At 47.3% G+C, this 27924-nt stretch overlaps 1 pseudogene; it reads left to right on the top strand.

Moving 5' to 3' along the window:
* Positions 1 to 1575: 1575 nt before the first annotated feature.
* LOC144121881 (uncharacterized) lies at positions 1576 to 26168 on the top strand (annotated as a pseudogene).
* Positions 26169 to 27924: the final 1756 nt, after the last annotated feature.

The following is a 27924-nucleotide window of genomic DNA, read 5'->3' as shown; positions in this document are numbered from 1 at the left end:
ATCAAGAGATTCTTTGAGATGAAGAGCAACAACACGCTACCAGAGTGAAAGCTTTTCGCTATGAAACGGCCAACAGGTTCGGGTTCATTTGCACAGGCCTCCTAGCGCCATCTTGGAGGATTCAGGCGCTAAGGCCTCTTACGAGCGCATCCGATCGGGGATTGCTTAAACAGTTAATGTGAGCAGGCTTCTCGGCAGCGTTTTTTGCAAATTCACGAAGCTAGACCACTTACTAAAGCGTCGGATCTACAGGTTCACTTCACAAACGCCTGTACAACGCAAGCTTCAGATAAAACAAATTTATATCGCATATCTAAACCAGCTTCACAGTAGAAGAGGCGTTTATTCTAAGCTGCTGCCGTTTACCTTCGGCTTGTAAGTACAAGGTCATGCTATATTGACGACTGCCGCGCGGGGGTTTAAACAGACCCGCCCTAGCATCATGCTGCCCCATCAATTGCGATGGCTTTGTGCGGACGACGTGAACAGTGGGAAACTCACCACTAAATCTGATGTAAAATAAGCGGGAGCCTTGCTGCTTACTTGGGAAAAAGTTCACTGGAATTAATTTCAAAGACCGCCGCCGCGTTCACAACAGGAGTTATGCTTACAAATATAGCTAGAGATGTACCGTTGAAACTTGATTTTCTGGCCCTTTGAAAAGGCGCTACCACAACGGTGGGAATAATTGCACACTGAAGACATTTGTAAAAACCAGCTCTAGCCCTCTTGCACTAAAACGCCCTACGGACAGGTATGTAGCCCGCACCGCCTCCGCTCCAAGAGAAGATAACCCCTCCGAGTAGCGGGGCACCTCTCCAAACAAAAACAACTGGGAAGGAACATACAGAAGAAAAAAATTCAGCGGTGCACTTTGTTGACCTAAAGTGCGGTGAGGCGAAAGCATTTAGCGCGGTGTTGCTGCTTGTGTCACTGATGTGTGGTGAATATGTTAATTAAGTACTTGCGTTTGCCCGCATTCCGAGACCCAATTGAATCAAGCTCTAGGAGTGAGAATGCGCAGCACCAGACTCGGTCGACAACTGCGAGGTGTCTGGCGCGCGCGCCGGTGGCGCCACCTTGCGCATGTGCATGCAGTGAACTACCAATGGCGCAACATGGCCTCCGAGATCATCCGCTCGATAGCTCGCTAGCGCGCGATGGTGATCTCGTAGGCCAGAGCGTAACGGGCGGACGGAGTATGAACCATTAAAGGCTGTCGCTTAAAAAGACATATAAGACGAATAATGCGGCCAGAGGAACCCCAGGAAGGGGGGATAAGGGAAACACCCCCGCAGAGGAGCAGCGGAGAGGAACGCAGCGAAGCGGCGGACGCGGCTTCGAGCGGAGAAAGAAGCAGCACTCGGGGTTCGGCCACGACGCGAGAAAGGCCGCTCCTTCAGTTATCCGCCTTGCGTTTAAATGAATGCTGGCCAGTTTAACTGAAAAAAAAAACCCCGAGTTCGCATTTCTTTTCGTTTCATACTTTCACTCACGCGACTAGGCCTTAAACGCTTCAGAAGTGGGATAGTCAACGTGCGCCTTAACGCAAGAGGTGGACCATCCAGCCCCACCATGCCTGTAACCAGAAACAGAACATATTTAACGGCTACGACGAGCGAAGAATATGGCGGATGTCAGAGCAGAGACGGCGGGGAGGACGACGCGAGCCGAATCGGATCCGGCAACGCGGTGACAACCCGCCGCGGTGGCTCAGTGGTTAGAGCGCTCGGCTACTGATCCAGATTTCCCGGGTTCGAACCCGACCGCGTCGGCTGCGCTTCGATTGAGGCGGAACGCCAAGGGGCCTGTGTGCTGTGCGATGTCGGTGCACGTTAAAGATCCCGGGTGGTCTAAATTATTCGGGAGCCCTCCACTCCGGCATCTCTTTCTTCATCTCTTATTTCAGTCCCTCTTTTATCCCTTCCCTTACGGCGCGGTTTAAGTGTCCAAAGATATATGAGACAGATACTGCGCCATTTCCTTTCCCCCAAAAACCAATTATTATTATTATTATTATTAACGCGGTGACAAGCGGTACCATTCCGATACCCCGGTCAATGTTCAACGTGGCAGAAATCCTGTTAGTGAGCGTACAGGTAGCGGTGAACGAGGTCACCAGCAGCACTGCGCCACTCCAGACGCAAAAGGCCGCAGCTGTACCCATCACCTATCATCGGCGCACGAAAAGCGGCCCGGAAGGTGGCCTCGTTTGACGCGATATCGTCAAGCTCTCCGACAGTCGGCACACGGATTCTACGTGTGGACAACTTCGCAAAGTCTACAGCTGGACTGATCGAACGGCCTCTTCCCACGCACTCTCGGGGTTAGAAGGACCAGCGAAGACCCTGTATGATTCCGTACCATCTATCAGCAAAACCTGGCCGGAATGGAAAGAACAAATCAAGTGCGCCTTCCTCACGGCAGCGAGAAGGCAACTGCTTCATGGAGAAATGAAGGAACGGCATCGCAAGCAAGGTGATTCTATTCAATGAAAACATTACGAGAAGCTTTCGAAAGCCCGCCGTTGCAACCTCACAGATGAGGCTTGCATAGAGTACGGCATAGCGGGAGTTCTAACGACGAGGATGCAATCAGGGCGGTCAGCGTACGCACATACCAGTCTCCGGAAGACCTACTTCAGTGTGTCAAACGTCTTGAAGAGCGAATCGAAGGCGTTTGTTGTGAGCATTTGAAGCCAAGCAGCCCCCCCCCCCCCCGCCCCTTTTTTCTTAACGTGTTCCCGTCAATTTCAGCACCCATACCAACAAAAACGAACCAGCGGGAATGATCTTGCGAACGAGCCGCGAACGCCAGGGCCCTTCTCACAAGCAGAGGGGGGAACCCCCCTCTACCGAGAGACTGGAAGTCATCCGTTTCAACTGCAGTGAATACGCTCATGTCTCCCTCAACTACCCGGACCCGCAGAGGAGGGCGAAATGCAACACCTGCGGGTGAGTGGGTCGCGAAGGAAATTACTGCTTAAAAGTGAACCGTGTATTGTTCAGAACGTTATGAGCCTTGATAGCCGAGCCGTGGAGGTGACGAACGAGAAGTACTTCATGGGAGCAAAAGTGAACGGCTGCGACATACGGGCCTACGTTAATCTGCGTAGCCAGTGCTCAACCCTACGGCAAGAGGATGCGGATTGAATTGCAGTATCTCACACGAAGCCGTTCACAATCGTAGGATACGGGTTAGGAAGTGTGGCACGGTGTGGGGAAACGAGCATCACCCTCACGGTCGACCAAGCAACAGCGGAAGTTCGCGCGTTCGTCGTACCCAACGGGTCACAATCCATGCCTCTAAACATGGGACAACCCTTAACCGAGCAACATCACGTAACGATTGTGAGAGGGCAGAATACCGTGCGGATTTTCGAGGAGCACAAGAACAAAGAAGACAGCGACGACACGATGAAATCCTCTGAAATCACTGAGCTCTCAAAACTCCCAGTAACGCTGGTACCCCCCCCCCCCCTTCCAGCACAGGGGATTCGTCAAGCTGTACGATACAGGCAACGAAGTGAACTCGGATGAGTTCATGGATGTTCAGCACAAGTGCCAAGAAGGGCCAGAATAATGTGCCCCACGCTGTATACTCAGCGTTGAAGAGACCAAAGAAACTTGCTTTCCCGTCAAGCCACGGACTGAACAGTAAACGATACGAGCGGATCGCAGATGTTTTCTACCCGTATGATGCACCTCCCCGAGAGGGTGTGCCAGCGTTAGTCAGCGCTGCCGAGCGAGAAGGTGAAAACGGAACCAGGCATCACATCAGAGCCACAAAAAAGCTCATCGAACGACCTGCTGACGAGCACTGAGGCTGCTTCGCAAACGACGTTTCAGAAATCGGCAGCACGAATGGCAGCGAAACGGAGACCGACCCGACGACGCAGGAGACTCCGAAATTTTGTCACCACGATTAATGCCCCTCCACAGAAAGAACACGCATAAATAAAGCGATTGAAGAGCCGACCCAGGCCGCCATCGTAGTCGACTCCAGATCTCATTATGCAAGTGCATCGTCCATGAAGAGTGCCCAGCTAAGACAGGACGGCCGTATGTAAAAGCCACCTCTATCCGCCCTGCACGCAAACGCCGTACGGGCAAGCATGTAGCCCGCACCTCCTCCGCTCCATGAGAAAGTGCCCCTCTCCCGAAAGGCTCTCCAAAGAAAAACAACCGGGAAGGAACAGACAGAGAACAGACGAACAAGGCGATCGGAGGAAGAGGAGACAAATTTATTGTATCCAGCCAAACCTTGAGCGCATTTAGGTAATCCTGGAGAGAACGGTATAGGGCATGAATGTCTGCTGCAGAAGCAAAGAAGGCTATGCCGTCTGCATGAACATATACTGTAACATCAGGGTGCACAGGAATGTCGCACATCAGCAAATTGAATAGAAGTGGTGAAAGTATAGAACCTTGTGGCACGTCTCTGGTTTGGGCATATGTGTCTGAGGTGAAGAAACCGTCAGAGCAAAATAACTGCCGTCGTGTTAAAAATTCACGGATCCGTGGATAAATGTAGCACGGCGGGTGTAATAATGCCCATTTAGAGAAAAGGATCAAATATTCAACACTGTCGTACGCATTAGCAATGTCAAGCGTCACTAATGCTGACACTCCTTTCTTGCGCATAGCAATTAAGACGGACTCTGCTCTCTAAATCGACATGGGCAGACCAAATGGAACATCCCCGGCGAAAGCCAATCTGGGCAGAGCTCAATGCGTTCACTACTGAAACATGCGCGGATAGGCGGGTGTGCACAATTCTTTCTATGAGCTTTACCAAATTGGATGCTAGAGCTATCAGCCGAATGTTATCAAAATGGAAGCCTTTCTTTGAATCTTTTAAGAGCAATACTATCTTCGCAACCTTCCAGGAGTGCGGCAACCTTGCAGTTTCCGCTGGTGCATTCAAAAGGTCGAGCAGGTCCTCAGTGAACTCTTGAGCTAAGATATTCAGCATACCGACCGTAACACCATCCCAACCCGGAGCTGAGGATTGCATTAAAGAAACTGCAGTTGTTAATTCCGATTTGTCAACCAAAACATAGTCTGAGCAGGGGTAGGGGGCGAACCGAGAGACTCTACGCTGCTCCTGAAAACGTGAAGCAAGCCCTTGAGCAATTCGCTCTAACTCATCTTTCACCTCATGTGGAGAGAGAACCACCGGGCTGGTTAACTGCATGGCTGAGGAGCAGAGGTGGGCAACCTCATGAGGTCGACCTCAACCTCAAAATGACCTCAACCTCACGTCGTGAGGTGAGGTGGGAGACGGCTTGAACAATTGTGAGTGAGGTCAGCAAATCAGACCTCAACCTCACGGGTGAGTTTGAGGTTGAGTGAGGTCGTCATTCAGTGAGGTCGAAATTTTGAGGTCGAGACTTTTTTCAGTTGCCACGTCTTACGCCGACGAGTGCCGCTTCCGAAGCGGAGTTGCAGCGCATCACTGCAGTGTTCATGCAATGACGCTTGGTGTTAGGGATCCCCTGTTTGGACAACCGGATGCCACAGTTCCTCTTTAGCTGCCGGTGCTGCACCGTAATGTCCGTTCTGTCCAAGCCTACAGGAAGACGCACCTCTCTGGTCTTCCCGGAAGGAGTGTTGCTGTCACAGCATGTCACTCTCCCTCCTTGCACCGCTGGCGTAGCACCTGGCTGCCTGCCGGTCGGCTCAACCTCCCGGGAGCGCGCAAAGCACTTAGCTCACGTTGACCCGCGGTAACTTTGTTTGATGCCGCAAAATAATAAGCTCAGTCCAACAAGCATGCAATAAATTCGTCGCAGTGCGGATGGCCCAAAGCAAGACGGCTTCGTCTTCATGCTCGTTGCCGGCGCTGACGTTATGGCTCCTGCCTTGCAGTCGAATAAATGGGATCCTGCTGTACATTACAAGCTGACTTAACAGAAACTGGAGTAGTCGGCACAGGCGAGAGAATGTGATTCAGGTGGTTCCTAACAAGGACACCTGCAGATTTGATTAAAAAATAACGAAACAAGAAGAACCTGTATAACACCATCGAACTTTTGATCGGTGACTTGTTGGCTTCCTTCATACGTTTGCCAAACGACCCCCTCATTTCGTTTACCTTGTCTGCTAATAGCTTAACGAGGGTCTCGGTTCTGGCAGGGTTGGTACTATAGGTAGCATAAGAGGGCCCTCGCACAGTTTCCGCCCTCGCCGTTAGATGACGTTCTACGTCACATTCGCGGTAATACAGGACGTGCTACGTTCGCCGCTATGGACGAGGGTGGCGCTGGTGAACACTCTCAGCGTTGACACACAGTGGCGGAAACGAACTAGAAAGCTGGCCAGTAAGTTTGCCAGAGACGAGGAAAGAGAAAGAAAGAAAGAGCATTAAACGACAGGTTAAAAACGTCGAAGGTAAAAATTGGATAGATTCAATGGAAAAGAAGCATAGTGTAGAACTATATGGATGCTGGAAAAGGCAGATTAGGAAGGAAACGTTTTATGATAACTCAAGAGGCAGTGCCCTCCTCTTTGAAGCTAGGTCAGGGTGTCTTAGAACGCGCAGCTACAGAAAAAAAATTTAACGAAGATGACACATGTGCTCTGTGTGGTAAATCTGTAGAAACAATAGAACACCTCATCCTAAAATGCGATGGTATCCATCCCGATGTCGACGCAGGCACAGTCACTCTTCCTGAGGCCTTAGGGTTTATAGATAACAATAGTCATGTAAATAAATCTGCGGTGGAAATTAGCAAAAAGCGATTGGAGGTTTGGTGGCACAAAAGCAGAGGTGACATAAGTTTGAAAGTGTAGGAAGACGTTTTTTTTTTAAAAGGAAATGGCGCATTGTATTAACAACTTACACCAGAGTAAACAAAAATAAAGAAAAAACTGAGCATAGTGGCAACAACCACTGCCCCGTTTCAAAGGGGATGCTCCTACCTTCCATCCATCCATCCATCCATCCATCCATCCATCCATCCATCCATCCATCCATCCATCCATCCATCCATCCGTCCGTCCGTCCGTCCGTCCATCCATCCATCCATCCATCCATCCATCCATCCATCCATCCATCCATCCATCCATCCATCCATCCATCCATCCATCCATCCATCCATCCATCCATCCATCCATCCATCCATCCAAGCTTCGCTTATACGGAATAAACATAAATATTTTCAAAAATTATAAAGTGCACTTAGGACAACAGACAAGGGAGACCAAACAACACATGCGCTTACTCGCAACTGCGCGTTTATTCGAGAAACACACAAAAGGAAGAACAATCACAAACAAAACAAAAGCCATCGCGCAGGCGTGACAGGAAAAGTGCTCATACAGGTGCGTCAAGATAACAAAACTCTCTTTCATGCAAAACCACCATAGGGTCGGCAACACACGTGTGCTGATTCTTACGGATGTGATAGGCCTCTGATATCTCTCTGGTTAGCTGATTAGGGTGTCGGAACAAGATTTTAGTTTGGTCAAGCAAAGGCTTGCAGCCGCTGCAACAGTGCTTAGAGAGATTACATGAAGGCGACTTATTCAATGACAAAAAATGCTCTTGCAAGCGCACATTAAGGCAGCGGCCCGTTTGACCGATATAGGTCCGGCCACAAGAAAAGGGAATGTGATACACCACTCCTTTTGAACATCTGACATAGCGGTTCTTGTGATTCACAGTGCAGCACCGCTTTCGTTTATCACATACACCGCTGCTAGAGCGCGCAGCAACCTTCGCACAAACACTACTAACTTTCTGAGGGGCAGAGAAGAGAACATTAACACCATATCTGTTACCCACGTTTTTTAGTTGATGAGAAAACCGATGAACATAAGGTATGACTGCAATATTTTTCTTTTTCTCCTTAGAAACCTTCAAAAGTGACCTATTGAACTCTTTTACGTTTTTCAGCACCTTGCTAGAAGCTAGAAACAGCACGTCCTCTGGAAATCCAGCCAATCTTAGTCTGTTCACTTGCTCACAGAAACTTTCCTTCATTTCGTGAGGGCACGACTTGAGCAAAGACGATCCTAGGCAGGAGACAGCAATGCCGCACTTCACAATTTTTGAGTGATTTGATTGATAATTTAAGAGTGGTTTATCAGACCTCGGAGAATACCTCCAGCACACATGATCCTGCACGAAATGAAGTTTTGTGTCAAGGAACTGCAGGCAATCGTTTGTAGGAGTTTCAAAGGTGGACTGTAATCCACGCCCATATTCTTTAAAAATCTTAATAATGTCCACCGCCCTCCTTGTAAATTCATGTCGGTCAACAAACACCAGATAATCATCGACATACCTGAAAATCTTTTTTGCAAGGCCACTCTGATTCTTTTCAATATAATAGTCAACTCGAGACAGAAAGATATCACTGAGGACGGGCGCTACTTTGGATCCGATAAAAACACCTGTCTTTTGAATAAACAAATGCCCATTCCAGTCAACAAAAGTAGAAGCCAGATAAAACGACAGCACTTCTAAAAACGAAGGAACGGAAATACCACAGGCATTGACAAAGCATTGTTCATCATTATCCTCGGTAATGCAATCACTAACAAATTTCATCAGTGTGTCATGTGGCAGCGAGTAGAAGAGGTCCTTAACATCAATACTAAATGCAGACGCTCCTTTAGGATTATGATTCTTAAGGTAGTCGACAACAGCCAAAGAATTTGGCGTCTGATATGGGTCCGCTAAGGTATGGCCTTTTAGGTGCTTTTGCAGGAAGCATGAAACGGCATGTTGCCAAGTCGACCGCTCAGTGACAATAGCACGGAAGGGTATGTCGTCCTTATGCGTTTTGGCTGAAAAGAAGACTTCGAGCCTTAGGCCTTCAGCCTTTTTAACGCTAGAGAGCAAATTGTCTAGGTTTAAACGCGACAAGAGTTTCAGAGCATTTTCCTTGACCTTTGTAGCTTCGACTTTAACAGGTCTAAAATGTGCTTCCATTGCCGAATAAGCCTTTTTCTTAAACAAGTGTTCGGGTATCACAACGAGGTACCCCTCTTTGTCGGACAGAACTACCCGCTGCTCACTGGATGTAAAAAAATCTACCATAGGCTTCAGGCAACGGTTGCTCTTTTTCTCACCCCCCCATCTTTTCATCGCACCTACACATTCCCCTATGCACCTGGAACGGTCCTCCTCAGGAACTTGCCTCGAAATGCCTCTTGCAGTTGAAATCTTTTCCACCTTATGAAGGTTTGGATGTAGGCAAAACTTCGGTCCGAGCTCCAGCACCTTGCGATGAACATCAGGAAGATGGCCTCCTCCTAAGACCAGCACTTTCCCTCCAAGGGGAAAAGTTTTCTTTTTGTCATGCACCCAAGGGCGAGCAGCGTTTCATAGGAAGTCGATATTCTTGTCCGCCAGGTCGCACCACTCACGATAATGTCTGCGATGGCTCGGAAGATCCCCGCAGGCCACACGCAAGCAATCCTTGTAAAAGCGGGAATGACGCCACCATTCTGAAGAAAGGATGCGGCATATCCTGCGGCTATGGCTCTTGGACAGCGGCAGCCCACCACACAAAGGTTGCAGTTCCAAAGGACCAATTCCACGCTTGGCATTCCAGGAGGCCAAGCGCGCCTTGTGCGCACAAACAGCTATTAAAGCTGCCAGGATGGCAGGATTATTCAGAAGAGGATTAACACTTACAGAGGAGCTCAAGGTACTAGAAATGAACTGAAGCAGAATTGACATCTGAGCTAGTTGGTTTTTCATTTTCAAAAATTATAAAGCGCACTTAGGACAACAGACAAGGGAGACCAAACAACACAAAGTGCTTGTGTTGCCGAGTTCGTCTGCAATTAGAATTGCCTTAGCGTCGCGTAACTGAGCATCAAAAGACAAAAAAAATGTTAATATTTTTTGTTCACGCAACCAGTTGTGATTTAGGTGAAAAAAAATGTCTGCTTGCGAAAAGGTAACTCGAACGCCATGGCGGTATTGGCGACGATACTCTCGAAAGTTGGCCGCTACTAGTTCCGCCCGAAAAGTGTACAACAGCTGTATCTTACCGGTACTCACCTATGGGACAGAAACATGGAGGCTTATGTTGATGACAACGCAGCGAGCTATGGAAAGGAAAATGGTAGATGTAACATTAAGGGACAGGAAGAGGGCAGCGTGAAAAGCTTTATTGAGCTCTAAATTTAGATGTCTTCTCCGGTGACTGTGGACGGGGTCCTCAAGGGCAGGGCCCTAGCAGCCTTTGTCGTCTTGCGGACTCTTCCAATCAGCTCTTGCTGATCTTCAGCTGAACAACGCAGCTTCACATTGCTCCGGCGTTGGTGCGTTCTTCATCGGGGCTGCCGCGGTTTCTTGGCAATCACATGTGGTGTATGCCTATAATGGGAATCAAGAATAAGAAATGGGCAAGTAATGCGAAGAGAAGATAACCAATGTTCCATTATAGGCAACAGAGTGAATTCCAAGGGAGGGCAGGCATAGCAGGGAAGCCGCCGCGGTAGTTGAGTGGTTACGGTGCTCGGCTGCTGGCCCGAAAGACGCGGGTTCGATCCCGGCCGCAGCGGTTGAATTTCGATGGAGGCGAAATTCTAGAGGCCCGTGTAGCTGTGCGATGTCAGTGCACGTTAAAGAAACCCAGGTGGTCGAAATTTCCGGAGCACTTCACAACGGCGTCTCTCATAGCCTGAGTCGCTTTGGGACGTTAAACCCCCCCATAACCTGCATAGCAGGGGGCAACAGAGAGTCAGGTGGACGAATGAAATTAAAGAGTTTGTGGCACAGGGCAGGGTTAATTGAAGGGATATCTGGAGATGCCTTTGCCGTGCAGTGGTCGTATATATTGTCGGGCTGATGATGACGATGACTTCTGCAACCACACGGCAGTTCTCACAAAGACCGAATATTACGAGCTCACCTGGGTAACAGCCGCTCTATATAAGCGGCTGCTATACAGTGTCGCATATACAATGATGTGATAGCTGCGCCAATTGCGCCAAAGTGCGCCAAAAGCAAAACGTGCTACATCCTGCTGCACTTTTGCTATTATGCGCCAAAGCTGCGCCAAACGCGTGTTTTCACATTCCGAAAGCGAAACTAATATCTCGAGGTCGAAACGTCCATGCGCCCCAAAATTGCGAGCGACATCAGTCCTCACGTCGACATCGATCTTCATCGCCATTGCACACTTCGCGCGTAAAGCAAAGAAAACGTGAGCGCGTGTGTAGGTCAAGTTGAACTGGGGTCCCTAGAAATACTTGCTAGTCTGGCGTCCGCCGGCTGCGGCGGGGGCTGCTGATGAATGACCGGCGCGGTGGCGCTGCTAGCAACCGGTGTGCCTTGCCAGCCACGGCGTCTGCGCTAGACGCGCGCGTTTCGCCTCGCGAGACGAATTCCCTGCGCGTTTTCAGGTGACTTGCGCATGCGATTGCTCTGATTTTTTTTATTTCAGCTTAACCGTGGTTTTCAATGCGCAGTTCAGTCATCGGCGTAGCGACGCAAACGATTTTTTTTGGGAACAAATTTTTGTGCGCGTACTCTAGAGTCGAAGGCGAAACGAACCCGCTTATTTTTACACCCTATTCTCCTTTCTGAATACTGTGGCCATGCCGTATCCTATACCGTCTTCTGAGGAATTTAAATAAAAATATCCTTGCATCAGGAACATTACCCACGATTCTAAACCCAATGACCGTGTGTGCGTGCAACAGAGCGCTATTGACAGCGGCATTTTCATTCATGCCATTGATCCGATCTCAACTTCTACGGACTCTGAAGCTAGAAAGACTGAACACTGGAAACTTCCAGATGCACGCACAATTAAAACATGTAAGATGAGAACCTGAGTCCTGTAAATCATGTGCTTTAGGCAAACTGCAGGAACGCATCCCTTAGTGCTTAGGCAACCAAGTTACAGAAGTAATGAACACAAGCATGCATTTTAAGTAGTTCTTCTAATTCCGTGCTTGGTGAAATGGCATTATTAGCCCATGCTATGTAGGTCACACGTACTGTTAGGGAAAAGATACCCAAGGCTCAGTAATGTATAACAGAAAATAAAAATCATTGTTAAACACATTTATTTCTATCACTTTGCACTCAGGCTGTCCACATTTTTGTTTGCACCACCTACTGGCATCTTCTCATCTTTAACAGCTTCGGCTGCTCTTCCTTGATAGCCCTCTCAACATTTATTGACTTATGTACAAGCGCAGGCGAAGCAGAATATAGAATTTGATTATGCCATAAACAATTTCACGTCCATGTTTCACACAGGCCAGAGGTGGAAAATATACATGTGTTACAATATCTGCGAAGTCAACAATGCTCTTCTCGTGGAACTTATTCAGTCTAAAATAAGGGGTGAAGCTGTCTTCAAGGACAGTGATAATAATGTTCTTCAAGGGACCAGACGGATACAGTAAGCCGGTTTATCAAATTTTGCAGTGAAAGCTTCAAACCGATCACTTTCTGTGTAGCCACTGCTTTTTCAGTCGTCAAGGCGCACGCACAGTCTATGTACTGGCTTTTTTTCACTGCTTTTCTAGCCCGAGATATAATAAATTAACATCTCAAGGCTTTTTCCTGTCACAGAGGCACTGTCGTCAGAGATAATACTTGTACGTGGGGCACAAGAGACCAATGCAGTTTTTGCATCATGAGCGTTCCTTTATTAATTAGGCTGTCGAGTATAGACAGTGTATTCTCGCTGCACGGCTGTTTCTTAGGCACCGAAACTAAGGAAGTGACCACTTCTGGTACACAGTTTCCCGATGGCGGTAGTTTCACAAGATTGAAGAATGTGAGTGCATTAACAGTAACCAAAAACTGAGCGGCATTCGGATGGCCATATAGCTTTTGATGATTGCCGAACAATGCTAAATACGCTTTCAAGTCTGTCTTGGCTCAAGTTTGCAGTCATCACATACTTAAAAACAAGTGGGCTGAGATATGCAACTAAACTAATTAAGTGTGCTCTGAATTGAAACACGGAGTCCCTCTGCTGTGCTGTTGCTCAAAAACCCGCCGATTGTGGCCTTTGCATGAATTTCCCACTTTGTGAGGTGCTCAAGGAACTCCTTTAAAAATGGAAAGTTTGGTGAGTGCGGTTATAACGCTGCTTTTGGCACACGCGCAGTCATTATATTGATAAGCTTATTCATTCTTTTTACAAAAGATTCAGTGCCTTCCACGCAGTCATAAGAGCGTCCTAACTGGGTGCGATAAATAAAAAGACCTCTAATTGTATCATCACCAAATAGCTGTAATGCCGGAGCAACTCTCATTTTCTCAAAAGAATTGGGATTCAGGTGCATGCTGGTGATCTTCGGCAAGGCTTTAAGCGAAACAGTCCGGCTGTCCATTTTCCAAGCTTCTCCGATCGGTTTGAGCGTGCACCCGACCCTCAGGTGCGTTAAACCATTTGCCTACAAATGCATTTCGCACATTTTTAACTAGATAGTGGAAATCCGAAAAAAAAGTGCAGATGGCGCATTAAGCTGGCAAGATGTGGCGGTTGTCACGTTGTCTAGACATGACGCGATCACACGTCCTTATGAACACACACACCAACACACACGAGAGTCAGCGTTCATGGATTTGGCAAAAAAAAAAACTAGTATTATGGGCTCGCGACCAAGAAGCAGCCCGCACCACTTCCGCAGCCACGGCGCGACCGCCCCTGCAGGCACGACGTTCCGAATGTGTGCAGCGCTACCTGCGCATTCATCCGAGGCGCGGCCAACCGGTTCCGTATAGAGAGCTCGCGCGAACGGCAGACTAGCAAGTATTTCTAGGGACCCTAGTTGAACTACCGGACAATGACGTGCTTGGACTGCTGCAGCACAACTCATCATTGAAATGGCGCCTTCGAAGCTTAAAGGTGAGTTCACGGAACTTTCTTAATACAGCCCGCGATATTTCGGACCCTCTAGGGACCGCGAAAACGACCGAAAAATCAGGCAGTCGAGAAAATCAAATTTCACCGAAAAAATCGCGAACTTATTGCTATTATGCTGGAGGAAGAGGTCAGTTGTGTTGCACACACTCTAAAGCTCCTAATGACTAAATTTCGCCGCGCGACATATGCACAGACGACGGGCGGCGACCGCTTTCACGAGCTCGGCCTGGCTGTGCTGCCCTCGGCATGTCTCTGATGAATACACGGGTTGGGACAAAGCTTAAACGGGAAAGCGAATACGCCGCTGCGGGAGCTGCATTGCGCCCGCAATACGATAGGCCTGGAACGAGAACACGAAGATGGAGAAACAATAAGAACCGAGACACGGCCGAAGCAAGCGCTCCGTAGGCGTTGGCATCCGTCATTAGGCCTAGCGACTATAGAGCCGAAATCGGGACCGTATTCGGCGACATGCACTCTGCAGTGGCTTGCGTATAACGAGGGGCGTCTTGCCTGTCATCAAAACGCCACTTGTTTACGGTTTTACGATAGAAAAGTCAGGGTTTCGGTGCGTTTTGCCGCGGGTACGCTGACCTCGCTTTAAAATGTAGAGAGCCTACATGTTGTGCGCCTCCGCCTTCTTTTAGGGTGGTGACAGCAGGGTCCAAGGTTGCCTAACGGCGGGTGTGGCGGCTGCCAAACTTGACGGGCCGCCATCTTGGTCCCCAGCGTATGCCCTCCCTGCTTTGAGAAGCGCCCTGCCTGCTTTGAGAAGCGCCCTGCTTGCTTGGAGAAGCGCCCTAATTGCTTGAGGAATATTGACAAAGCAGCTTTTCAAGAGCGTCCTCCTGCCGAACACGATCGAGATTGCAGGATCGATCGTTTACTGCGGCATTCACGTCTTTGGTAAAGGCTATTCGTAGAAGCGTGCGCGTACGCGTTTCGCATATCCGTTGTCATCTCGTTTCTCATATTCAGAATGTTGCTAAGGCGTAATTAACTTTTCCCAGGTGAAATCGTGCGACAGACAGGAAAGCATCTGAGCATTAGCTACTAATGTGGAAGCACTCTTATGCCGCCTCCTTTTGCCAGAATTACATTTCCTTGGTGGCACTGAAGTAACGCATCTGGCTTTTATCACGCTTTTCTTCGATGTAATTTTTAATCCAGAAAACGACTTTCTTTTTTTTGTTAATCGCGTGAAGGCGCTGGATTAAATAGACCTTAATGACTTCGTTATTTTCATTCTCAGGTTTTCTTACTTTATGTATATGTAAATTGTTCCTAACAGATTGTAAAACTACCAGTATTCTACATTTACGCTGTTATAACAATTAAACGTGTAACATCGCCAATTACGCATTAATGTGCAGATACAAGGTGTTAAGGAGAGATTTTCCTAGGGTACATCGCAAACAATGCTCACACATTGCCGGAGCATTAAGAAAAATGCTGCACGCAAACTAGGCCACTATTGCACTACCCTCCGAGTCAATTCCCTGAAGCATCGTACAGAAACTGGCGAACTGAACGTGCCCAATGTATCGATTTAATGCCGAAATCAACTGCCGAAATCTGCATTTCAGAATGCCGAAAGTGTTCTCGATTCGTGCTCGCGTTTGGCTCAGTTTGAAGTTGAATCTCCTTTCTAGTGAAGTCATGCGTCCGTGGTCGCGGAACGGCGTCATTATATACTCGAGAAGAGGGTACGCTGCATCTCCGAGAACATGGAAGCGGCCCGCTTCACATGCTGCAGGCAACTTCTCACTCAACAAAGAGTAACTGCATACGTTGGCGTCGTGGAACCGTCCCGTGGGACCACAAAACACATCTGTAAACATTCTTCTCTCGTTGCAAACTCCTTGGAGGGCACAAAACTGGCCTTGGTTCTGTTGTGTGGACACCGTGTAGGAATGTGGGTTCCGTCAATAGCTCCCAGTACGTCTGGAAATCCAGCGATCTAAAAAAAAAAAGAAAACAACGGGACAGGCACCGTTATATCACAATGCGCTGACGATTATGAGGCGCGCGAGGATCGATCCTTCAGCTAAATAATCACATGAAAGTACGCGTGGTTAAATCTATACAGCGCGCTCCCAATCTTCCAATAGAAAGACGCATGCGATAAACCATCCCTGCCACTTTATCGTGCGTGCAGTTGATTTACCATTCATTCGGTCTCGTACGTGCGAAGGCATCACCTATAGTTGCAGCTAAAACATAACCACGAACACGAACTAATAAACAGTGAAAGCTAGGATATAAACAATCATCTTTTTAATTATCAGCTAGCATATACACGCCATTCAAGAATAGGAAATGCACCTGCATTAGCGCAATAACTGTACCAGAAAAAAAAAGCACATATTTTTTAAAGGTTCTGCAGGAAAGCAAACTTGCCGCTTTGAAGTCAGAGCTCGTCTGGAGCTTCTCTGCCTCTGTTCCGGGCATCCTTATGTACATTGGAGCAACGTCCTCCAAAAAGCCCAAACTCTGTCCACCAAACTATGCAGTGTGCTCTCTGCCATTCCAAACAGCTGCGCTACAGATCTAAAGATGGCTTTGTTACCAGCATACCTGCAAAAACGGGTCAAGCATTCGATTGACTGGGAACGCCTGTGAACGTACATATGAAAAGGAATCGTGCAAACGCATATATGTTTTGCGCTTTGAACAATAATTCTTTACACGGTCATTTACCACAGAAATGACAAAACGTGTTCTTCGGCTGTCTTGTGAGGTGTTCCGCCATGCCAATAATTTTTTGGAAACCAGCTTGAGTCTTCAAACTGCGTCGTCAACAAATTGCAAGTCGTTCTGGTCAGGCGAAAATGCCTCCGGAACTGAGAATAGACACATGAAAGAAATGAAAATGAACAAAAAGACCAAACAACGGGGCACAACAGATAGACGCAACGAACGGCCGTTATTAAACGTACCTCTTCATCGCTGTATTGCGGCACTACGCTGGTCACTAAGTTCTCCACTTTCGGCCGCTGGTACAGGCGACCATGCTCATGAATAGCGGCGACTAGCTCATCTTCACTTTCCGATGAACTACTGGACTCCAACAATGCAAGAAGAAAGCGAGCGCGACATTTATTGTCAATTTGCTCTTTCCGCTGCATTTGGAATGCGGTAGTGAAGCTGCAGGAGACGTTCGCCGAGTCGTCTGCTGCCGGCTCCCCCGGCGCCTGCTAGCGCGCGCTGCACGACGGGATTGCACCGCGCTCCACCGTCAGTCTCCATGGTGGCGCGGTGGCGCGCATTCGTGTCGTGCTCGTCCCAGCCGAACGTACGGCACCGCACAAGTGCGCAGAAAACGCCACGAGTGCCGTCAGCCGAAGACACCATAAGTTTCGCATGTCGCTCTAGGGCAGCGCGCGGACGCTCGCGTTCTCACGGTACACACACGTACAGTAAATGGCATGAGGCACGGCCGTGACTGTCGCGTTTCGGTGGAGGTGAAACGCAGAAGGCGTCCGTGTGCTATTCTGGAGCCCTCCCCTGCGGCATTTCTTTCTTCCTTTCTTTTTTTCACTCCCTCCTTTATCCCTTCCTTACGGCGCGGTTCGGGTGACCAGCGAGATAAGTGGGACTGTCACTACGCCATTTGCTTTCCTCAAAACGAATTTTCATTTTTCAAGCTGTGCAGAGTACAGTAAGCCTCACAATATGCGAAAATTAAAAACCGAAACCAGTCGAGCTGGCCAACATCATCATTCCCGATTCTGCGACGCAGTTACAGGGAAATAGCTAAAGCCTTAGAATCGGATAGACAGTGCCGCCGTGCAGCGACCGCGGCTCTCCGCATGAGCCAAGCTGCGCCGCCTGCAGCTACCTCGCGCCCCGCTTTCGAATGGATGGATGGATGGATGGATGGATGGATGGATGGATGGATGGATGGATGGATGGATGGATGGATGGATGGATGGAGGGAGGGAGGGAGGGAGGGAGGGAGGGAGGGAGGGAGGGAGGGGTAGGTGGATGGATGGATGGATGGATGGATGGATGGATGGATGGATGGATGGATGGATGGATGGATGGATGGATGGATGGACGGACGGACGGACGGACGGACGGACGGGCGGGCGGGCGGACGGATGGATGGGATGGATGGATGGATGGATGGATGGATGGATGGATGGATGGATGGATGGATGGATGGATGGATGGATGGATGGATGGATGGATGGATGGATGGGTACGGCTGAACCCTTTAAATCGGGCGGTGGCTCCAGCCACCTAGCCATGACATGAAATTTTACTCTTGTCTTGATTCTCGCCAACAATCAGATAACCTTCGCTTGGTTACTTCTACCCGCTTAAAATCTGCTTTCCCTTCACTGTCCTTAAACCCCAATGCCTTGGATAAATCAGCCCTGCTGCTTTCCACTGTAGGGTGAAGCCCCTTTACAGAAAAGTATCAAGTGTTCAGCCGTTTCCTTCTCCTCTCCGCACGCAACGCAACGCACAACGTGTCTATCCCGTGGTACCTGACTCTATATGTCTTAGTCCGCAAAACTCCCTTCCTGGCCTCAAACAGCAAAGAGCTTCCCCTACAATTACCATAGGTATTTCCTTTGGCAATTTCCTGCTTAAAGATCTTGTATGTTCCCAGTGCAGTCAGCATCCATGTTTTCCCCACAGCTCTCTCTGCTTCTTTAACATTTTTCTTAACCGATAATTGCTGGTTTGTCCCCTACTGCTGCCCAGATATTTGCTTGTCAATTTTCTAGTTCGCTTTCTCAATTTCGTGTCAGCATTCCTTATGTAAAGGTATCTGAAAACTTTCCTTGCCCACTGCTTTTTCCCCATTTTTCTCAATCGCTCCTCAAATGCTATCTTACTGCTAGCTTCTCTGCTCTAGAACGACACCCATCCCATATCACCCTGTACCCCCTGATTTGGTGTATTGCCATGTGCTCCCAAAGCTAGCCTCCCTACGCCACGTTGTTTATTTCTAACCTTGCTTGAACATCTGGCCTCATGCACAGGACCGCATTACTGAAAGTCAGGCTAGGAACCATCGCCCCTTTCCAGATCCCTCTTACCACTTCATACGTATTGTAATTACACAGTGCCCTATTTTTCATGACAGGTGCATTCCTACTAGTTTTATTCATTACATATTTTCATGCTCTGTCAGATACTCAGCACCGCTATTAATCCACGCCCCAAGATACCTGTACTCATCCACTACCTCTAGCGTGAACTCCTGTATTCTACGCTCGCCGCCCTCATCATTAAATATCATGACTGCATATTTTTCCTTACAAAACTTGAAACCTAATCTATCTCCCTCTGCACCACATATGTCTATCAACTTCTGTAAATCTTCCTTGTTGTCAGCCATTAGCACTATATCATCCACGTATATTAGTCCCGGTAATGACTGTTTAATCAATTCTCCTTGCTTGAAAAAAGAAAGGTTGAAGCCTAGTCCCCTCCTCTCTAGCTTGGTCTCCAACCCTTGTAAGTACAACATGAACAAAGGAGACAGAGGGCATCCTTGCCTAAGCCCCCGCTGTATCTCTACAGGCCCCGATACATTTTTTTTACCATTTTATAAGCACTCTGTTAACTTTATATATATATATATATATATATATATATATATATATATATATATATATATATATATATATATATATATATATATATATATATATATATATATATATATATATATATATATATATATATATATATATATATATATATATATATATATATCTTTTAAAAGATTAATTACTTACTCCGCCTTCCACATCAAATGTGCCCAGTATGTCCCGCAAATACTCTTGAATAACGTCGTCGTAGGCTCTCCTAATATCCAGAAATGGTAGCCATGGGTGCCTGTGTTCCTTTTCAGCAATCTCTATACACTGAGTCAATGAATGTAGATTGTCCTCCAACCTCCTCTGTTTACGGAACCCATTTTGTAGTTCCCCTAGCACCCCCTCGTTCTCCACCCAAGCCTGTAGTCTGTCCTTTATAATCTGCATCACCGCCCTGTAAACCACAGATGTCACTGTTATGGGACGGAAGTTACTTACGTCAGCTTTGTCCCCCTTTCTCTTACATATCATGTTCATTCTACTTAATCGCAATTCATCGGGGACTTTCACAGCCAGTATCATTTTATTCACTACCTGTATTAATTTTCGCCTGGATTTTGGTCCTAGCATCTTTATCAACATAATCGGGATACCATCTGGTCCTGTTGATGTGCCACTAGGAACATTCTTCTCTGACCTTTCCCACTCTCTTTGCTCAAGTAAAGCTATTGCAGTAACCGGTCTATCCTCCTTCGATAAATTATGTGCAACTTTCCTTTCTTTAAATTTTTCTGTCATCCTTGTTCCTATGTGTTTTATCGCTTCATCCCCTTCTAGTCAGATACTCTGATCTGTAACAATAAATTTTTGCTCTAGCCTAGTCTTGGATTGCATTTAGATGTTTCCAGAATTTTGCATTTAGATGTTTCCAGACTCATTGCATTTAGATGTTTCCGAAATTTTTGAGCTGCTTTTCTATCCTGTTTATTTACTTTTGACATCCATTGGGCACCCTTTCTTCTAATTTTCTCATTAATCAAATAGGATGCTTTCCTTCTACACTTTATGAAGGTATCCCATTTTCTGTCCACTTCAACTTCTGGTTCCCCCCTCTTCTTGGACTATCTGTGTTCCTTGGATGCTTCCTGACGTTTCTTTATCGCCCTCTTGACCTCCTCATCTCACCAACTCTTGGGTTTGCGTCTTTTCCCTTTTAGCTTTACCAGCACCCTAGCTAGCTCTAGCTCCAGTAATCGAGTTAATTTGGTATAAGTCCATTCTGTTTCATTATCCTCAAAAAATACTTTCTCAATTTGTTTGGCTGCTGCTTCCAATTGATTTTCTGAGTAAAAATTCCCCGCTGATTATTCATCTCGCTTCAGTCCTACATTGGTTTCTCTTCTGAAACTCAACTTGATAAGCTTGTGGTCACTACCTAGACTTCTGGAACCATGTTCATCTATGCTCATTACCCCTAATCTATGATACATCCTCTGTGACATTAGTGCATATTCTATCGTCGAGCGCAGACTCCCTGCCTCCCATGTTATGAGCCCTTCACACTTCTCGGTGCTGTTGCATACAACTAAATCATGCCTGTCACACATGTCTTGCAGCATGCTTCCTGTCGAATCTGTGTACACATTCAGGTCTTCTATATGTGCGTTCATGTCGCCTAATATAATTATCTCGCCCTGTCCTCCTAGCCATCAATGTCGCTTGCAATACATTCCAACAATTTCCTGTTTTCCTCTTTGGCATTAGCTCCCGTCCACAGGTATACAAAGCCAAGGAGTGTTTGCTCCCCTGCCACTTTTCCTTTTAGCCATAAATGCTCCTTGCATCCCAGTTTAACCCTTCGAAAATTCATCCCTTTATGAATGAATATCTAAATTCCACCCCCTTTCTGCTGCCCTCTGTTCTATTGCAATATTCCCATGCGTAGTCTAGGTCACAGGGTGGTTGCACCATGTCTCTAAGATGCGTTTCCACTAAACCATATGCCATTAATTCCTCCTGCCTTAACTGTTCTTCTATTTCCTCCCATTTCAGTCTATTGCTGCCACCTTGCATGTTAATGAAACCTATATCTGAATTAACTTGGCCTTGGTGCTTGTGTCTATTTCTTCTCCTATGGTTCCATCGTCCCTCTGATCTTGGTTCTTCCTTCTCTACACTGGTTCCCTCAGAGCTCTGGGTCTCCCAAAAAAAGCTGTTGCCTGGCGACCTGCTTTCCTACTGCTTTCCTAGCCCACTGCAGGGTTAAGGTCACTGGAAAAAATTTCAGAGTACCGCAGTCGTTTTCCCCGCGCCGCCGACGCGTTCATTGCCTCAACCATACTACGTGACTTTGGGGTGCCATATACCTTCCAAGCGCCGGGCAGGCCGGCCGAGTTAGAGCGCAGGCAGCGCAGGTTCCCTACATTTCTTGTGTTCCGATTGTCGCACTCGCGTTTGACTGCAAGGAAATCATGCCTGGCTGCTGCGCCTTTGGATGCAGCAACCGATCCGAGTGTGGAAAGACTTTTTTCTCGATTGCGACCGGGAAAAATGACCGAGAGCATCGGTCTGCGTGGTTACACAAAATCGGCCGGGAGAATTTCAAGTCTAAAAAAAACACCCGCTTGTGCGAGGTAAGTACACCTTGCTTGTGCTTTACAGCACTGTTTTAGAAGATATTTAAGCTAAGTGCACGCGGTGTTAGCGATGCTACGAAAATAGGAGTTTATTGCAGGGATCGTTCGCGCCTTGCACACTTGACGCGCGTACACGTGTACGCGTTTGTTGCTCAACGCACGTGATTATTCCATGCTCGTGGCACGCGATGGCACACTTGTCAGCGAGAATTCCGCGTCCTCACGTGCACCAGATACTCGCATGATTTCTCCGCGCACGTGAGCGCGCTCTCGCCTCGAGTCACTCGATCCATGGCACTTGTTTTTCGCAGACCGTGACGATCGCAGTCAACAAAACATGGTCAGTGCATGTCGTGCGTCCACATAACGGCCACTTTCTGTGCAGTTGTGTTGGCACTGGTAAAAAAACAGAAATGGGTTAAATGTTAGCAATCCTTGAAGCTGCATGTTTGCGGCCACATGCACGTTTACATCCCAAATAAGCTATTTTAATTGTCTCAGTGCGTAAACTTCTAAACCTTTATATCATATTCTTCGTCTCTTCAGTTGGGTCTTTCAACTTATTATTACAGCTATCTTCCATGTTTTTCTTGTGTCACATGTCTGAAACAGGGCTTCATTCAAAAAAGCCCTGGGAGCCTCTTTGGGCAGCCCAGCGTTAGGGTGACCAGCATAACACTGCTAACCATAGAACAAACATTTGCAGGACCACTTATGTGCTGAAGACTTTGAGAAGCCTAGAATGGATGGGAAGAAGAGGCTAAAGTACAAAGCTGTGACAAGCGTTTTTGCTTACCGTGTGGCAAAAAAAAATCAGAAAGCCACCATTTGCCCGCCTTCCTAATTTACCAGCAAACAACTTGGCTGAAGAAGAGGCTGGACCTGAAGAGGAAAACTTGCAAATAGGTAATTTTCCTCCAAATCAAAATTTGTTTTTCATACATACACTGCAGCAGTGCTTTGTCGATCGGTTATCATGTAGACACATATAATGCAAAATGGACAATTTCGCACCTGAATGTATACTGGCATTGATCTTGTAACTTTTTTACGATTTGAATCATGGCCCGATACGGTGACGAAACAGAGAAACATCAATTATTTCATTGGCACTGCCCTTTTAAGTGTAGCACTTACAAGTAATGTGGCTGCATATGTGGGTACAAAAAGAGTTGGAAACCAAAAAATCGCTACGAAAACTTTTGCAGCTGCTGACAGCACATATAGTCTGAACTCTTCAAAAGAGCCACAGGATCATGCTGAATCTGCTGATGTGGCAACAGAAGTGCCCAAAACCTCTGATGTTCAAGAGGATGCACCTCCCAACATGTTCAGTGAAGTTGACATACTGAGGCGCCAACTTAACTAGGAAATAAAAAAGTGTGCAAGGGCGGAAATGGAGTGCGACGCCCTGAGAAGTTCATTTGGTGGACTGCTTGCAGAAGATCAGCTCCGTGTCCTGCAAAAGGGAACAATGAGAGGGTCATCATGGACTCAGAAGACAATTCAGGAGTCTCTGAAGGTCAGACTTGCCTGTGGGGGTAGAGGATATGAGTACCTGAGAGGTAATGGCTGGCCGCTCCCTGCTGAACGCACACTTCAGAATCATATTGAAGACATCAAGTTTACCCCAGGTAAACAGCAATGTTTGCAGCTGCATAATAACATTTTCCAAATTGCAGGTGCCACTCGGGACTAGCTATTGACTTCATTGATGATCACATAGCAAGCATAGCTACAAATATTGGGCCGCCGCAGAAGGCTTGCACTGATCGTTTCAGAAAAGATTTTATAAAGGCTCTGATAGTGACAAGGGAGGTTGTTTGAAACAACTGGGCTGAAGCTTGTACTGTTGAATTTCAAATAAAACTAGCAGTGAAAATTCCAGCATGCATGTTTGCTAGCAATGATACACTGTAACTATGCTTTCTACAATACCCTTGGGCTAGTGTTAAAGCTATCAAACATAATAAAAGTTTCTTTTCTTGCCATTCTAGGTATTCTTGAGGAGGTGTTTCTAGCTTTGGCATCAAAAGTGGCAACATTCAACTCTGAAGAGCGTTACGCAGTCCTAATGTTGGACGAAATCCAACTGACACCTGGTTTGGACTATGATATTACAACACGCTCTGTCATCGGTAAGGTTTCATCAAAAACAAATGCAGTCTGCTGTTTACATATCAGACAGTGTAGTTCTCTTGCAGCTAAAACCAATGCAGTAATGAGCACTGGCATGTGATACTTAACTTAGCAGTGTAGAAACAAAAATGAAATGAACAAATTTTTTAACTGCGCTAATCTTAATATCTAAGGGTTAATGACTAAATGTGTGTACATAGGGACACACAGATGCCATTCAAGCATCCTTGAGATACCTTATATTTGTTTTGTTTTAGATGAAACCTGTTATGCCACATAAACAAAGTTATCAAAGTGGTGTCCAACTTAACTCACTTAAGCTTGGCACCCATGACAGGCTTAGATGCGTATGTGCTACTAAACCCAACACAGCAACATTTGTTTTGATTCTATTTTTGATGCTTTCCTGTGCTAACAAAGCACACTGCATGCTTACTTTATAATGTATACTGGACAGCTCTGCACTGCTATGCCCCAAATAAGCATTCTTGAAATATTCTTCAGGCCGCCCCACTCTCCCCTCGTCGGACCCAAGTGCAGAGCCCGTGCTGACGACACATGCTTTGGTTTTCATGCTCGGTGGAATTGCATCAAGATGGAAGCAGACCGTCGCGCATCATTTCACAGGTAAGTAGCAGTTGGAAGTTAGTGTTAAGTGAATTTTTGCATATAAAGTTGGGAACAACACAATGTTCATTTTTCGTATGTGCATAACTGCAGAGACTGTTTGGCCAATTCCTAAAGAATTGTGTGCCGGTGATGTGTAACATGGAGTGGCAACGTTCCTCCCAGAACTTTACTGAACTGCCCACATTTTCTTGGATGGTAGCGAGCTAATGCACAGGGGAGGCTTACAGAAAGTGCAGTTGGTGTTGGTTAAGACCACCTAGTGTCACAGGCAATGACAACCCACAGAATAAAGCCGAAATGAGTTGTCCGTATTGTACAGACTGCTACATAGGTATATGAAGTGATGTCTCGCACAACTAAAGCAGCATCCTTGGCATGACTACTGGTGACATGTTGTCGTCGCTGGTACTTAGTTTCCTTGCTTGCTAAACCTCCTAAGCGGCTGATGAGTGAAAGAAGGTAGCATGAAAAATGAAGCAAGGCTTCAAGAAAGTGGTTATCGACTTGGCCCTGTGCCCTGCCATGTTGCCTGTGTGCCAGCCAAGTGTGGAGCGGGTGAGAGGCACCACTAATAGCAGCATAATGCCATAAATGCAGCATCACTATGCATATCCCTATGAGTGAAATGTGCAAAAATAAATGAATGGTTTCAGCATTTTATTTTCATTTCAGCTGAATCCTTTGATACAGCCAAGGTACTGGACTTTCTATTTGAAATAATCAGGCGCTGTGAAAGCATCGGTCTATTGGTGGACTGCATTAAACATGGGTGGAGGAAATCAAGCCACCTGGACGATGCGTGGAAACATGACCACAAAGTATGGTCGTCCAAGGACCACCTGCCTCCATCCATGTGGAAACGACCGTAGCCTTCATTTCCTAGCGGATGCACCCCACCTGCTGAAGAACTTGCGCGGGCACCTGATTCGGCAACAAAGAATCCTTCTAGATGACGACACAGTGCGGAAGAACAAGTTGCCATCCAATAAGGCAAGTGGCTGTATAACAGTCTCACACCGTCTTATATTGCTGTTCACCACATAGCGTGCACAGTGGATCAATGGATTATAATTATTTGAAAAATGTTGACTTTTGCATCTGCAATGAAGATTGTTTACGTCAATGTGATGCATGTATAGGATTCAGCTCAAATAAATACAAATACGGTTTTACAGTTTTATTTATTCATATAACTCAAGAGTCCCTTTGTGAGGGCATTACATGAGAGGCAGGAATCTGCAAACAAACAATATGCTACATTAGCCTACACATGTAAAATGACAATGATCATTTGCTTCTTCTGCAGGTTTCCATGAAGCACCTAGAGCAGCTATGCGAGATTGACGAGAAGCATTGCCTGAAGCTTGCTCCACTCCTGAAGTTAAAGCATTTAAATCCCAGCCATTATGAAAAAATTAACGTAGGCACAGCATAAGCTCTATTTAACCATGCAGTAGCATCTGCCCTACGGCTTCTGGTCGAGTAGGGCAAAATGGACGAAGAGGCCCTCACGACAGCATGGTTCGTGGACCAGGTGTTCAAGTGGTTTTCCCTCATGACATCTCGAACGCCAACCATGGCGTTGAGTGACCTCTGCCCTGAAAAGGGAAAGGAAGCTGTGACCTTCCTGACTGACTTCATGGAGGTCTTCAGGAACCTCGGCATCATTGACAAAGGAAAGAACAATGCAGCATGGAAGCATGTCCAGGCCGGCATAATAATAACCACTACAACTGCACTGAACTTACGCGAACTGTATGTGCAAAGCAAGAATCTGAAGTTTCTGCTGTTGAGTCGCCTGTGGCAAAACGCACTCGAGAACCTATTTAGCACGATAAGAGTTAAGTCGACCGTGCCCAGGGCAGGGGAATTCAAATATACCTTAAAGGGACACTGAGGAGAACCCTATAAGAATTTTTTTTTGTTAACAAAATCTGATAGTTCGGCATTTCTTGGCTTTGTTGCCGCTTGTCCGGGAGTGAAAGATGCATTAGTTTCAAAGAAATTTGAATTCGAAGTTGAAAAAGTTTTTCCCGCCGCTCCGATTCAAACTCGAGAACTCTTATGACGTCACGGAGAACTCTTATGACGTCACAGGACTGAGTGACGTGAAACGTGACGTAAACAGAGACTCCGTGATTTCTGGCGGCTAGCGGTGCGCTCTAGCAGCTGCCAAAATGAAAGCTACCGCCGCCGCACGTTGAAGGCATCTATCGGGGGTCGCTACCGTCGCTTCGTTTACGTTTGCACCGGCGTCTTGCCAGCGTTACGATGGATTCCGTTCCCGAACCCGACGACGTAGTTCTCGAAAAAACTCCGGCCTGCATTTCAGCGACCTCAGCCCCACAGAGCGTGTGATGCTCTTGAGGGAGCACGGTTAGATTAGGCGCCGGCGGGTCGTTTCCTCTTCCTCAGTTAGCAGCCATTGCAAACTGAATATCATAACCCCAGTGCGGGGAGTCGCGAGGGGCCAGGACAAGGTCGGCGCCTGGCGCCCATCGGAGGCTGGCCGGGGCTTTGGGGCAAACGGCTTGTGATTCCTTGAACGGCGCGGTTGCACGGTGCAGCAGGCGGCGTCGAGGTCTCCCACAGTTGCAAGGGCCAAGTTATTTATTTATTTTTTTGCCACAAAAACGGATGGGTGCTCAAGGGCGGTCGCGTTTAAAGTTGGCGGCTTGAAACTAACGCCGGCGCACGATGCTTCAACAGCTTTCGTTAGATCCAACGGGTCCACTGGATCGGGCTCTCTCGCCCACTCGCATGCACCTTCAGATATGTGCTGTGAATGGATTAAATTAGCCGAGAGCTCGAAAAGAACAGCTCCGCCCAACTGCCGAAGCTATTGAATTACGTCACGACGTGCACCTCGCCGCGAAGCCGAATCAGTCTCGCCGGGCCGGCGGCAACTGGCGCACTCGGCGCGAAATAGAGACATGCTCCAAGGCTCCCCGCCAGCGTGGTCTGAGTGCGCCGAAGCCGCCGAACGCGTCGGCGGTCAAGCGCAGTTGGAGTATAGAGGGTCTTGCTTTGGCCGACGTGACGTCGCCAAGTAGCGCGCGCGCGCGTTACGCCGGAGCATAAACGCGCCTTAACAGAGCCT

Source organism: Amblyomma americanum, chromosome 1 (genome assembly GCF_052857255.1).
Source record: "Amblyomma americanum isolate KBUSLIRL-KWMA chromosome 1, ASM5285725v1, whole genome shotgun sequence".
Taxonomy (NCBI): domain Eukaryota; kingdom Metazoa; phylum Arthropoda; class Arachnida; order Ixodida; family Ixodidae; genus Amblyomma; species Amblyomma americanum.
The sequence above is the reverse complement of the archived record's forward strand: the minus strand, read 5'-3'. Positions and strand labels throughout refer to the sequence as shown.